The sequence below is a fragment of the Giraffa tippelskirchi genome, chromosome 7 (assembly GCF_054371585.1).
Source record: "Giraffa tippelskirchi isolate mGirTip1 chromosome 7, T2T-mGirTip1v1.2.pri, whole genome shotgun sequence".
NCBI classification, from domain to species: Eukaryota; Metazoa; Chordata; class Mammalia; order Artiodactyla; family Giraffidae; genus Giraffa; species Giraffa tippelskirchi.
The window spans coordinates 151,095,721-151,110,753 of record NC_137281.1 but is presented as its reverse complement, the minus strand read 5'-3'; the positions used below and the strand labels follow the sequence as shown (position 1 = coordinate 151,110,753).

The 15,033-nt window shown below is 41.9% G+C and overlaps 1 protein-coding gene across 1 annotated transcript in view; it reads left to right on the top strand.

Annotated features, from left to right (window-relative positions):
- LOC145513656 (uncharacterized) overlaps positions 1-1,739 on the top strand; it is a 117,614-nt gene extending 115,875 nt beyond the window's left edge. The window contains exon 6 of the mRNA XM_081510595.1: positions 1,460-1,739. The gene's annotated coding sequence lies outside the window, so the exon portion shown is untranslated. The remainder of the gene's footprint in view (positions 1-1,459) is intronic.
- The last annotated feature ends 13,294 nt before the right edge of the window (positions 1,740-15,033 follow it).

The window sequence follows — 15,033 nt, the reverse complement described above, 5'->3', positions numbered from 1 at the left end:
CCCTGAGAGAACTGTTCCCAGGAGGCAAGGGGAGGACCCAGGTTATATAGAATTTTTGCAACAAAGGGCAGGTAGTCTGAACATCCAAAGATTATTGTTAAAGAAAATCAGATATCACAAGTTAAGGAATTTAGTGCTGTTCCAGTTATGGGAAAATGCAAGAGACTGGGCTCACTGAAATCATTCCTTCGATATGTGTGCCAAGTCACTTCAGTCGTGTCCGACTCTGCAATGCTATGGACTATAGCCTGCCAGGATCCTCTGTCCATGGGGATTCTCCAGGTAAGACTACTGGAGTGGGTTGCCATGCTCTCTTCCAGGGGATCTTCCCAACCCAGGGATCAAACCCACATCTTTTATGTCTCCTGCATTGGCAATAGGTTCTTTACCACTAGTGCCCCCTGGGAAGCCCTTCCTTTGAAATGCATCTCAGCTATCTGGGATCAGTTTCCTGTTTTCCACATTCTGAGCCTCCTCCAGGCTCATCCTAGGGAGTGTTTGCCATTTGCTGGCTGCTTCTTCCTGAGTTCCCTCGGGGCTCACCAGCTCACCTTCTGCATCGGCTGCAATTGCTAAGGATCATGGCATCCTTTGTTCACTGATACGGCAGGAAATACTCCATTTCTCATAGGCACCACTGTGTTTAAATTACTAGGGATGTTGACTACTACATGCATATGCTGAAGTAGAAGTGACTAACTCTGGACTATGGCTGTTTCTTTTAAGGAGATATTGCCATTTAACTCTAATTCCACACCCACCCCTCAACCAAGTAACCCTTTTAGCTTGTTATCACCAGTAACTGTCTTGTTTGAGTTCTGTCTCAAAGAGGATAACGCTTTGCACTGTAAAGATACAAAACTCAGTCAAAATGTTTATATCACTTAGGATAAAACATGTTTATACTCATGTTTATACTCATGTTTATACTCATATTGGGCTTCCCAGGTGGCTCAGTGGTAAAGAATCCACCTGCTAAATGCAAGAGATGCAGGAGACAAAGATTCAATCCCTGGGTCAGGAAGATCCCCTGAAGGAGGAAGTGGTAAGCCACTCCACTCTTGTTTCCTGAAAAATCCCATGGACAGAGGAGCCTGGTGGGCTACAGTCCATGGGGTCTCAAAGAGTCATACAGGACTGAACAGCTGGCACATTTCTCTCTACTGTTTGCAACAAGGTGTTTTGGTTTTCTTTCTACTTTTGGAGCTCCGCTGTCTTGTAAGTATAAGCATCAGTTTCAGGGAGTAGAGGAGGAATAGTGGAGGAGTCAGTTCTGCTGCTTGTATGGTGCTCAAATTTGTGGATCTTTTGCCCAAATGCAAAGCAAAAATTCTCTAGTAGTTTTGGAGTTCAGAACGAGCCTCGCCCAAATATGTCATGTTTACATGAGGATTATTTTGAGCTAAGGGCAAACAACTAACTAACAAACATCTGCTCATCTTCTTATTGTCCTGGGAAGGACCCTCCTATCCTTGGAAGCCCCCGGCCCCCATCAAACCAGGGATTTGATCCCTGGTCCAGGAAGATTCCACATGCTGCAGAGTAACTAAGCCCGTGTGCCACAACTATTACAGCCTGCTTGCCCTAGAGGCCATGCTTGGCAACGAGAAGCCTCTGCCTGGCAAGGAAGAGTAGCCCCTGATTGAGGCAACTAGAGAAAGTCCATGTGCAGCAGTGAAGACCCTGCACAACAAAATGTAAATAAATAAATGAAATCATTAAAAACTTAAAAGCAGAAACTTTTGAGAGATGACTTTGTAATCTTGAACTCATTTGACAATATAGGAAGAATATGCTATGATTTGATTTGCCTTCCTTGCCAGAAAGGATCCATGAGACCCTAAAATGTGATACAGGTGTACTGAATGTTTACTCATTAATAATAATGGCTCTAAAATTAGTTGCTTGGTGTGCAAAATCTTATTCAGGTAGGTATTTTCAGTCCCACTGCTCAGATGAGAGAAGTGAGACGGAGACCTAATCTTGTGGTGTTAGTACAAGGTAGGGCTGGCGTATAAACTCTGAACTAACTCCAAGCCCCCTATGGTTTCCATTGGATCACATGCCTTTTTTGTTCTCTCCCCCTTACTGTGTAAGGGCTTCCCTGGTGGCTCAAATGGTAAAGAATCTGCCTGCAAAGCGAGAGACCTAGGTTCGATTCCTGGGCTGGGAAGATCCCCTGCTGAAGGGAACAGCTCCCCACTCCAGTATTCTTGCCTGGAGAATTCCATGGACAGAGGAGCCTGGTGGGCTACAGTCCACGGGGTTGCAAAGAGTTGGACACGACTGAGTGACTAACACTTTCACTTTCTGTGTAAACAGGAAACACTCAATAAATGTTTGGTGAGTGTACCAAAGACACTTGACCTAGATTTCCAAAATGTAAATAAAGGATATATGAGGTCAAGCTATGTGAAGTAAAACTGTGTGTTACTTTCTGGCGTGTGGGAAAGACCAGCTCTGGGTAAACTTAGGACATGAGATATTTGACTTTGTCAACTTCCACTCTGCCATGCATACCCACCCGGAAGCACCTGAAATGTCCTAAATCCCCGCCACCAACACACACTCTCCCCCTCCCACTTTCCATAACTCATTATTAGAGCTAATAAGAGGCTGAGATCTTGCAACTCCAAGAGAACTCGGAGAACCCTTAGAACCCACAGAAGGGGCTCTAATAGCAAGTTAAGACAGAGACAGAACTCGAGGAACAGAACACTTCTCCTCCCAGCATCCACAAAGCAATCTTGACGTCTGGCTCAAATTGTATCCGCTGTTGTTTGAAATCTGTCTGTGGCTCCCCACTGCTAGCCCAACCTCCACGAGGTGTCCGGCAAGGCCCTTCATGGTGTGACCCCTGTCTGCCCTTCAGCCTCGTCTCAGGTCGCTGTCCACTGTTTCCAGTGCTTCCCCGTCGTATCAGACCCTGTTAGTGACTCCAACTCACTAAACTCTTCATCTGGGTCTCGTCACATGACTCTTTCTCGGTCTGTTTCATCCACATGAGTGCCTCCGGATCATCCTTTGAGTTTTGATTAAAACCTTCTGAGAGAGACCTACCCTGACCCATCTACCCAATGAAAAACTTCCACCTGGAACCTCTTCTCCTGTCCCTGAACCCTGATCATTTGCCCCCAAGAAATAAAATACTGCTGCCATGTCAGTAAACAAGGGTGTACTGTGCCCACACCGCATTACAGCCACCCCCGATGGTGAGCCCTGAGGTGACGCAGGATGGAAACAAAGAATGACCACCATCTGGCATCATCAGACTGCGGTCACCCAGACAGAGCACCCCAAAGAGACTCAGGATGGGAAAACACACTAAGACATCCGAGGTGCACATCACAGGAAAGATGTCAGTGAGCCCAGACTTCCCATACATAAAAAGTCCTAAATTCCTTAACTTGAAATGTCTGATTTTCTTTTATTTGTTGCTGCTTTTGTTAAGTTCCTAAATCGTGCCTCTTTTGCAACCCCACGGACTATAGCCTGCCAGGTTCCTCTGTCCATGGGATTTCCCAGGCAAGAATACAGCAGTGGGTTACCATTTCCTTCTCCAGGGGATCTTCCCAACCCAGCGATGGAACCCACCTCTCCTACACTGACAGGCGGATTCTTTACCGCTAAGCCTCCAAGGAAGCTTTCTTTTATTAACAGTAGCCTTTTGTTCTGACTTCCTGGTGTTGTTGCAAAAACTCCCGCATATCCAGGCTTCCCCCCTTCCTCTTCAAAGCAGTTTTCTCAGCATTATCCAAGAGTCCTGGCTCCTAGGCTTGAAGTCCTAAGAATGTTTGCAGAATAAAATACAACTCTCAAGGTTAGGTTATGCATATTTTAGTGTACACTTCTATTGGCGATAACACCATTTGTAATTATAGATCTCATTGGGTTTCCCCACCAGGGTGTAAACTTCCTAAAGGCCAACAACACATGTGCCATATTGATCAGCAAGCACTGAGTGCCACGCTCACTGCCAAGCACCTAGTAAGTGGTCATTTAATATTTGTTGTATGAATGAATAACCTTGAGTGTTCTGAGTACAACAGTATTCTTTCAATAACAATTTCCAGCTTTCTTTCTTCACCCTTAGTCCTTGTTTCCTGTCTGTGCTCACTTCCTTATTTTCTACTATCTTAAGTCCTCTGCTAGGCCCTATGGCTCAGGGGTCAAGGAGATCAAACCAGTCAATCCTAAAGGAAATCAGTCCTGAATATTCATTGGAAGGACTGATGCTGAAGCTGAAGCTCCAATTCTCTGGCTACCTTATGCGAAGAACTGACTCATTGGAAAAGACCCTGATGCTGGGAAAGAATGAAGGAGGAGAAGGGGATGACAGAGGATGAGATGGTTGGATGGCATCACTGACTCAATGGCCATGAGTTGGTGATGGACAGGGAGGCCTGGCGTGCTGTGGTCCATGGGATCACAAGGAGTTGTACATGACTGACTGAACCAAGTCCTTTGGTGGGTACTGATTTACTAGATAAAGGCTTCCTGATTTACAGTTTAAAAATGGTTGTGCCTATTGTCTATTTTTTTAAAAAATGTACAATGTGAGAGTTGCGAGTTGTTTTATCTGGGGCAAAAGAGGACTGCAGCCTGGGAGAACACATTTCATTTGACTCTGAGAAACTGTTCCAAAGAGGAAGAGAGGAAGGTCAGTATGTATGTGATTTTGATGAAGGGGGAATACATGCAATCAATTTTTGCAGAATATTTCTGCTAGTCATGACGAGCAATAGGCACCAAGAAAGATTTTAGTGCTTTGTTAAATATGAGGAAATGTAAGAATTGGGTTCATAAAATTGGCTCCTAAAAATATCTGTCTGAAGATTTGTTCTGCCAGTGTTTCCCCTGAGCACAGAGTACCTCATTTCTATTCTCCTCCCTGAACTCCTTCAGGGGGTGTTAAAAATCAGCAGCTGCAGCAGCACATGGTTTAATCCTTTCAGAGGTAGATGGCAAGTGCCAAGGACAAGTGCCAATCTGTAGTTAACACTATCTTAATTTAAAAATCTTTCTCTTTGATAGACTTTTTTTTTTTCTTCTCTCTGTTACACAGATGCCCATTCTGCTCACACTTAGGACAGGGTTGGGTGCAGTACAAATTTGAACACTTTTCTCCCCATGTCCTTGCACTAAGCATATATCTAGCCCAAGTGGGTGTGATAGAGCTGCCCAGGAAATGTGAGCTTTAAAATCGACAAGGGGTATATGTGGTAATATGACCCAAGAAGTATCATAGACCCCTGTGGTGCTGGGCAGAGTTATGGGAGCTGGCTAAGAAGCTGTTTCTTTCTATTTTGTCTTTCCATGCAAACCGAGAGACACTGAGTACAGATAAAAAGAAGCTATTCCTGAGTAACTGGCAGCCACAGCAGGACTGCAGCCGAGTTCAGTGAAGAATAAATTTCCTTAGGTTTCATTTCTGCAGGAATGTGCTGTAGCGAGGGAGTGCGGGGCGTGGATCAGGGGAAAGATCTCTACAGGCAGTTTGAGGAAGAGCCGCATTTGGTCTGCATGAAATACCAGTCTTATACCGAAGACTTTATGTTAATATAAAGGAATTTCAGCCTCTTGCTGCCACCATTGCTCTTAACTCACACTGACAGAGTGTGTGGAGCTCTTGGTGAGGTGAGGAACTTGCTGAATAAGACGTGAGAGGAGAAGATCCACACTCTAAGAGGCTGTTTCCCCCGGCTCACCTGGCTCACTGTTCACTAGCGCTTTACCAAGTTAAAGTGAGAACGCAGTGACTGTAGCTTATAATATTGGATCAATTTCATGCTTATGTCAATTCATGTCATGGGAAAAAAATAAGTCTAATCATTCCAGGATGAATTTTTTTGTTTGCTTTTTATTAAATCTAGACTTTAAGGAACTTAAATCTCATAGAGTATGAGGATATAGGAATATTCATTTGGATGGATGGGGATGCTGTGTCAACCATCTGATATGTTAACGACTCTTTCTGTGTTGAATAATTAATAGTAATTCAATTAATAATGAATATTTTAACAGTAAATTTAACTATAAATGTGCAAGTGAATTTTTAAAAATAAACTTGAGATAGATAAAGTCTTATCATGACATTAAACCAGAAACCATAAAAGAAAAAAAATCAATAGGTCCACAACAATTTTCACAGAAGACAGACAGTCAAAATTGAAAATACTGATTAAAAACTGGGAAAATTATTTGCGATACACAAAAGAATTTAATATTATTAGTAATACTAAATGTAAATTTATTAACCAACATATATAGTGATTATTTTGTACCAGACATTGTAATAAGCTTAACTAGCTTACTAACAATCTCATGAAGTATGTGATACTCTTAGACTTACTTTATAGATTAGGAAACTGAGGCTGAGAGAAGTTAAAAGAGTTACTCAGAGCATGAGCTTATAAGTGGTAGAAATGGGGTATAATGAACTTTTACAAATAAAGAGAAAAAGCAAACATTCCACTAGAGAAATGGGAGGAGATCTTCTTTGAAAACAATAGAAATTAACAAAAGACTACAGTGCTTTTTATTTTTATTGTTATCATAGGAAAGAGTGAGTTTCTCTCCAGGAAACACTTTGAATGGACTTTATGGTTGAAAAGATAATCCCTCTGGATTCAGCCTAATTGAAAAGTTTAGGTATAAGATTCAGATTGCCTTGCATTTCAACTAACAAGAATGTAGGATTTCTGGGAAGACTGAAGGATCTGGAACTCTGAGAAGGGCAAAGACTTTTGAGGAACTCCTCAGAAACACTAAGAAGGAAAGAAGAGTCCAAGATTTGAGAAGAAGCTTGTGCAAGGGCTGAGGAGATGCAGGAGGGCAGAGGAGGTCTCTCCTTGGTGCACAGGAGCAAGACCTTTGGGAACAGAGAAGTCTGATACTCAGTTTTAATTTATTGGCTAGCTTATATTTGTAAGCCCCTATGATCTTCTAATTTCCCTAAACATCTACAACTCACAACAGGCTTATGTTAAGACTATGTTTGAAACTACAAAGGAGGAGTGGTGTCCAGTGTCAGGGACAGCGGTGTTGAGCAGGCTGGAGGCTCAGAGGATGAGCTAAGAGTACAGCCAGCTTCACCATGTACTGAATTCTCAGAAACCATGATTCATAGGATGTAGGGAGAGAGATTAGCCAGTGGCTAGAGAGTTTCTGAAGTGTGGTGGTTGGGAACATCCAGGTGGCCCATGTCTGGGCTCCATGGGCAGAGCACATATAGAACAAATACTTAGGAAAATACAGATAGCAATCTGCACAGAAAAAGCAGTTCAACATCCTTGCCTATCAAAAAAATAAAAACTTAATGTGAGAAATGTCTGCAGATGAGACTAAAGATCTTTTAAAATATGGATAATAAACTTGGGTACACTGTTAGCTAGAACACTTCCAGAACAATGGTTCAAAAATGAGCTATGAATGGATACATGTATATGTATGGCTGAGTCCCTTTGCTGTCCACCTAAAACTGTCACAACACTGTCAACCAGCTATACCCCAATATAAAATTAAAAGTTTTTTAAAAACCAGAAAAAGATCACACACACACACACACAACAAGACAAGCAGACATTATTCAGGTATTCCTGGAAAAAAAAAAAAATAAAACCTAAATCAGATCAAACCATCAAAGCAAGCCTCTAGATCAAATTGCCAGTTTTCAGGAAATATGAGAGGCAAAAGTCCATGCTAAATGACAACACAAGGCAGCAATGATCCAAATCCAAAATTCAAGAAACTCTACTAAGGAAATTGCTTTTTTTTAAAACAATTTACTAAGGGAAAAAAAGAGATTAGGAGAATTTATAAATTAGAAGAAACTTAAGAGACATAGGAGAACCAAGTGAATGTGTGAATACTGTTTAGAAGTTAATTAAACCAATTGAAGATTAAAAAATCATTTTGGAGACAATTAGGGAAATACATCTAAACACCAGATACTTGGTGATATTATGGAACTGTCAGCTTTTTAGGTGTGATCATGGGATGTGGTTATGTTTTTAAACAATTTGTTCTCTTTTAAAGAAACAAATATTCATGGATGAAATGGACAAAAAAATGAGTTATGAGTACAGATACTCCAACTGTTAAGGCAGGTGCAGCCCTGGAGCTGGTTGGCCTTGCTGGGAACACCTTTCCCTCTTTACCCTCAGACCATCCAAATACTATCATCTCCTTTCTGTGCTATTACTTAAAAATGATGGGAAGTACCAGGTGAGTGTTTGAATGGTATAAATATACTAGAGTGGCTTGGCAATACAGATTGACAGCTTAAGCACACATACGGTTAGACTTGGCAATTTTACTTCTAAAAACTCAGGAATTTACTGGAAAATGCACAAAGATATATTTCAAGATATATATTACAGCATTGATTGCAAAAACACTAAAAAAGCAAAAACTGTGTTAATCTATTTTCTATTGAAATTCATTTATGTGGGGACTATACACTGTAATAGTAGACATCCTCTCAGGGTTTCACTTGTGAAACAATCTGTCTGCCAATGCAGGAGACACGGGTTCAATCCCTAGTCCAGGAAAATCCCATATGCCTTGGAGCAACTAAGACCGTGAACCACAACCATTGAGCCTGTGCTCTAGAGCCTGGGAACCACAACAACTGAAGCCTGAGCATCCCAGATCTTTGCCCTGCAACAAGAGAAGCCACTGAAATTAGAAGCTTGCAAACTACAACTAGAGAGTAGCCCCCACTCGCCACAACTAGAGAAAAGACTCAGCACAGCCAAAAATAACTAATTAATTAATTTTAAAAGAAAACATGAAGGCAATCTATGTGTACTGGCCTGATGCTACATATATCGAGACAAAAAGCAATGTAGTAGCCAAAAAATGCAGTATAATATTTATAGCATAAATTACTAAATGTTTTATGGCTTCCCTGATAGCTCAGTTGGTAAAGAATCCGCCTGTGATGGAGGAAACCCCAGTTCAATTCCTCGGTCGGAAAGATCCACTGGAGAAGGGATGGGCTACCCACTCCAGTATTCTTGGGCTTCCCTTGTGGCTCAGCTGGTAAAGAATCTGCCTGCAATGTGGGAGACCTGGGTTCCATCTCTGGGTTGTGAAGATCCCCTGGAGAAGGGAAAGGCTACTCACTCCAGTATTCTGGCCTGGAGAATTCCATGGACTGTGTAGTCCATGGGATCGCAAAGAGTTGGACACGACTGAGCGACTTTCACTTTCAATAAAAGTTAAAATATAAGCATTGAGAGTTTATCAAAGAAAGGCGAAAACAATAAAGATTTTTATTTTGGAAAGAAAAGATTTACCATAATTTCAAAAAGTCAGTAAATATCAAAAAATATTTCAACAGAATAAGATATTACAGTCAAGGTCTGTTGTATATTCTAGGCAGACAATGAATACAGCCTTTCATATTGGAGTCCAGTGTCATTTTTTTTTGCCTTGGTGCGTCACATGGACTCCTCACAAGCAAAAGAGAGAAGACAGCTAGACATAATCCCTTTAAGAGATTTCAGTGGTTAAGAATCCACCTTGCAATGTGTGTGTGTGCTCAGCTGCTCAGTCCTGTCCAGCTCTTGGCGACCCCATGGACTATAGCCCACCAGACTCCTCTGTCTGTGGGATTCTCCAGGCAAGAATACTGGAGTGGATTGTCATTTCCTTTGCCAGGGGATCTTCCCAACCCAGGAATCAAATCTACGTCTCCTGCATTGGTAGGCAGATTCTTTACCACTGAGCCACCTTGTAAAGCTACTTGCAATATAGGGAATGCTGGTTCAATCCCTGGTCAGGGAACTAAGATTCCGCAGATCCACTAAGCCCTCATACCGCAACTACTGAGCCCACGCACCACACCTAGAGAGTCGGTGCGCACAACGAAAGATAGAACATGATGCAATGAACATTCTGAGGGCCATAGCTAACACCCAACACAGCCATATAAATAAATTTTAAAGAGATGACATAGTTCAACCAGACATGCAAGTGTAGTGTTGCTTGGGAATCAGGAATGCTGGGGGAAAATGCACCTCACTATTTCCAACTTAATTAGAGAAGTCTTCAGAATGAGCTTTGAGAATTGCTAAGCCAGCATCTTGCAAGAATTCTATTCATATCCCAGTAATTTTCCCCTTTTATAGGATTAAAGAACTAATTTAATATGACTGCTGAACAGATTTTTATCAGGCTTGAGGCTATGTGAACATTTGAGTGTATATATTGCATACATATAATGAGCAGGTTTTCCTTTCTCTTGTCTTCTGCCAAAACCCCAAACATTGACAACAAGGATATAAAATGTGATGAAAACAAAGATATGTTTTCTGGAGACTGAAAAGGCAGCCAGTCTTCCAGAGAAAGAGATAAACATGCTTTGTTACATCCTAAGCTATTAGTGAAACACTTCTATGCAAATATATTGAAGATCCTCTATGTCAAAGGCATTCTTGAGACTATCAAGGAGTACATGAATAAATACATTACTATGGGGTAGAGAGGCTTACAGACTATAGAGGAGAACAGATATAACATACAAGTCAAAGGTTATGTCCTACAATTTGTCCTGCAGAAACAGTAGGGTTCATTATTATAAGTATATCATCTCCTACATGAAACTGAACAAGTTCCAAAGGTTGAGTGTGTCTGATGCAGGAGAAATTGAGGAAAGAAACTTGGCAATTTGAGTTACAGCAGAGTCTTGACTTCCCATCATTTCTTTCAGGATGATCAGTCTCAGCTGAGCAAATATTTAGATAATTTCATCTTGAATTTCCTGAATGGACTGACCCTCCCCTCCACTTTTTACTCCCAGGTAGTGTCTTGTTTCAAAGGAGAGCTGACACGACCTGAAGGCGGCAGGGTTTGGCCTGATTTTCACGTTGCCTTTCTCTCACTCTCTCTCGGTATTGATTTTGGTAGTGTTAGAATCTGTCCCACTGACTTTGGAAGGACGTCAGTATTTGTTGCTGACCTTGAACCATGGCCACCACGAGCCTACAGAGGGCATTTGTCAGATCAGAGGGAAGAGCCTCCAACTTGTGGACTGGGTCATGCACCAAGGGCAGAATGAAGTTAGATCGCAGCTGAACACTTCACCGGGAGGCTCCTTGGCACAGGAACAACCTGCAAAACATTCATGGGGCTCCTGCCATGAGCACTGCCTTTCATGAAGCTTCCCTCTTCTGCTCTTGCTGTAATTCAAAGTCAGGTGTTGCAGACCTGCTCAGTCCTCACAGACCACTCTCCTCTTTGGAGGGGCAAGTAGTGCTTCTAGGTCCCTTTCGCATCAGATGCCATGGGGAGTCTGTATCGTGATCTTCAGTCTTGGGCTCATCAATCCAGGTAGCAGGGAGCTAGACCCTGGGACAGAGGCTGCTTGAAGACGGACACCAAAATCCATGAGTACACAGACAGCCCTGTCTCCAGCGTGAGAGCTTAAGGACAGACTAAGCACATCCCAATTTTATTATCTGCCTATAGGATCAGCACCTGTACATGACTTCTACCTGCAGTCTAATAAAAATGCTCTCAGAACAAAGCACTTATTCAATTCTGCCAACGTAAAGAACGAGTAAAATGTTGAAAGTAATTCATGTTCAGTGGACCTTGATTGGGAATTCCCAGGTGGTGCAATGGTGAAGAATCCGCCTGCAAATGCAGGAGATGCAAGAGATGAAAGAGAAGCAGGTTCGATCTCTGGGTCGGGAAGATAACCTGAGAAGAAAATGGCAACCCACTCCCAATATTCCTGCCTGGAGAATTCTGGGGATAGAAAGGAGTCTGGTGGGATACATTTCATGGGGTTGCAAAGAGTCAGATGTGACTGAGCATACACGAAAAGACCTTGATTTAGGTATGTGGTTTGCAACTGCCTAGCTCTAAAAAGACAAACGAAAGTGATAGCTTATCCCATCACCACACCTTCATGATTTATATCCTACTATATAACTTTGCCGACAATATAACTTCAACATTTTAGGAATCAGTGAACTAAAAAGGACTGGAATGGGTGAATTTAACTCAGATGATCATTATATCTCTTACTGTGGGCAATAATCCCTTAGAAGAAACGGAGTAGCCATCATAGTCAACAAAAGAGTCCGAAATGCCCTACTTGGATGCAATCTCAAAAACGACAGAATGATCTCTGTTTCTTTCCAAAGCAAACCATTCAATATCACGGTAATCCAAGTCTATGCCCTGACCAGTAATGTGGAAGAAGCTGAAGTTGAACGGTTTTATGAAGACCTACAAGACCTTCTAGAACTAACACTCAAAAAAGATGTCCTTTTCATCACTGGGGACTGGAATGCAAAAGTAGGAAGTCAAGAAACACCTGGAGTAACAGGCAAATTTGGCCTTGAAGTAGAGAATGAAGCTGGGCAAAGGCTAATAGAGTTTTGCCAAGAGAACGCACTGGTCATAGCAAACACCCTCTTCCAACAACACAGGAGAAGATTCTACACATGGACATCACCAGATGGTCAACACTGAAATCAGATTGATTATATTCGTTGCCACCAAAGATGCAGAAGCTCTATAAAGTCAGCAAAAACAAGACTGGGAGCTGACTGTGGCTCAGATCATGAACTCTTTATTGCCAAATTCAGCCTTAAATTGAAGAAAGTACGGAAAACCACTAGACCATTCAGGTATGACCTAATCAAATCCCTTATGATTATACAGTGGAAGTGACAAATAGATTCAAGGGATTAGATCTGATAGAGCACCTGATGAACTATGGATGGAGGTTCGTGACATTGTATAGGAGACAGGGATCAAGACCATCCCCAAGAAAAAAGAAATGCAAAAAAAGGCAACCTGACTACATGAGGAGGCCTTACAAATAGCTGTGAAATGAAGAGAAGCAAAAACCAAAGGAGAAAAGGATATACCCATTTGAATGTAGAGTTCCAAAGAATAGCAAGAAGAGATAAGAAAGCCTTCCTCAGTGATCAGTGCAAAGAAATAGAGGAAAACAGTAGAATGGGAAAGACTAGAGATTTCTTCAAGAAAATTAGAGATACCAAGGGAACATTTCATGCAAAGATGGACTCAATAAAGGACAGAAATGGTATGGACCTAACAGAAGCAAAAGATATGAAGAAGAGGTGGTAAGAATACCCAGAAGAACTATACAAAAAAAGATCTTCATGACCCAGATAATCATGATGGTGTGATCACTCACCTAGAGCCAGACATCCCGGAATATGAAGCCAAGTGGGCCTTAGGAAGCATCACTATGAACAAAGATAGTGGAGGTGATAGAATTCTAGTTGAGCTATTTCAAATCCTAAAAGATGAAGCTGTGAAAGTGCTGCACTCAATATGCCAGCAAATTTGGAAAACTCAGCAGTGGCCACAGGACTGGAAAAGGTCAGTTTTCATTCCAATCCCAAAGAAAGACAATGCCAAAGAATGCTCAAACTATTACACAATTGCACTCATCTCAAACGCTAGCAAAGTAATGCTCAAAATTCTCCAATCCAGTCTTCAACAGCACCTGAACCGTGAACTTCCAGATGTTTAAGCTGGTTTTAGAAAAGGCAGAGGAACCAGAGATCAAATTGCCAACATCTGCTGGATCATTGAAAAAGCAGGAGAGTTCCAGAAAAACATCTCCTTCTCCTTTATTGACTATGCCAAAGCCTTTGACTGTGTGGATCATAACAAACTATGGACAATTCTTACAGAGATGGGAATACCAGACCATCTGACTTGCCTCCTGAGAAATCTGTAGGCAGGTTAGTAAGCAACAGTTAGAACTGGACATGGAACAACAGACTGGTTCCAAATATAGAAAGGAGTACGTCAAGGCTGTATGTTGTCACCCTGCTTATTTACCTTATATGCAGAGTACATCATGAGAAATGCTGGGCTGGATGAATCACAAGCTGGAATCAAGATTGTGGGAGAAATACAAATAACCTCAGATGTGCAGATGACACCACCCTTAGGCAGAAAGCAAAGAACTAAAGAGCTTCTTGATGAAAGTGAAAGAGGAGAGTGAAAAAGTTGGCTTAAAGCTCAACATTCACAAAATTAAGATCATGGCATCCCATCCCATCACTTCATGGCAAATAGATGGGGAAACAGTGGAAACAGTGAGAGATTTTATTTTGGGTGGTTCCAAAATCACTGCAGATGGTGACTGCAGCCATGAAGTTAAAAGACGCTTACTCCTTGGGAGAAAAGTTATGACCAACATAGATAGCATATTAAAAAGCAGAGACATTACTTTGCCAACAATGGTCCATCTAGTTAAGGCTATGGTTTTTCCAGTAGTCTTGTATGGATGTGAGAGTTGGACTATAAAGAAATCTGAGTGCCAAAGAATTGATGCTTTTGAACTATGGTGTTGGAGAAGACTCTTGAGAGTCCCTTGGACAGCAAGGAGATCCAACCAGTCCATCCTAAGGAGATCAGTCCTGAAAATTCATTGGAAGGTCTGATGTTGAAGCTGAAACTCCAATACTTTGGCCACCTGTTGTGAAGAACTTACTCATTTGAAACGACCCTGATGCTGGGAAAGATTGAGGGTGGGAGGAGAAGGGGACAACAGAGGATGAGATGGTTGCATGGCATCACCAATTCAATGGACATGAGTTTGAGTAAGCTCCAGGAGTTGGTGATGGACAGGGAGGCCTGGCATGCTGCAGTCCATGGGGTTGTTAAGAGTCGGAGAAGACTGAACTGAATTTAACTGATATAACTTTGTTATATTACTTGGGAATAATTAAGAGCTGACTGCACCATGACCATTGAAAAGTGATTAAAATGTGAGAAGTTACCTACTCTCTTATTAACTCACTGCCTTGTTAATATACACCAGACACCCTTCCTCTGCTATGAGTTTTTGTTTTGTATTGTTTAATGTAATTCATGCTTGTGATTGTCAGACAGCCAAGCCAATGTGACCATCCTGAGACTATTACCAACAATGTGCACTGCGCTCAAGCATGCTGCTGCCAGAAGCCTCTTCACGGAGCGATAGTGATTACGTCTTCAGAAGATCTGCATGACCCCTCAATCTGTTCG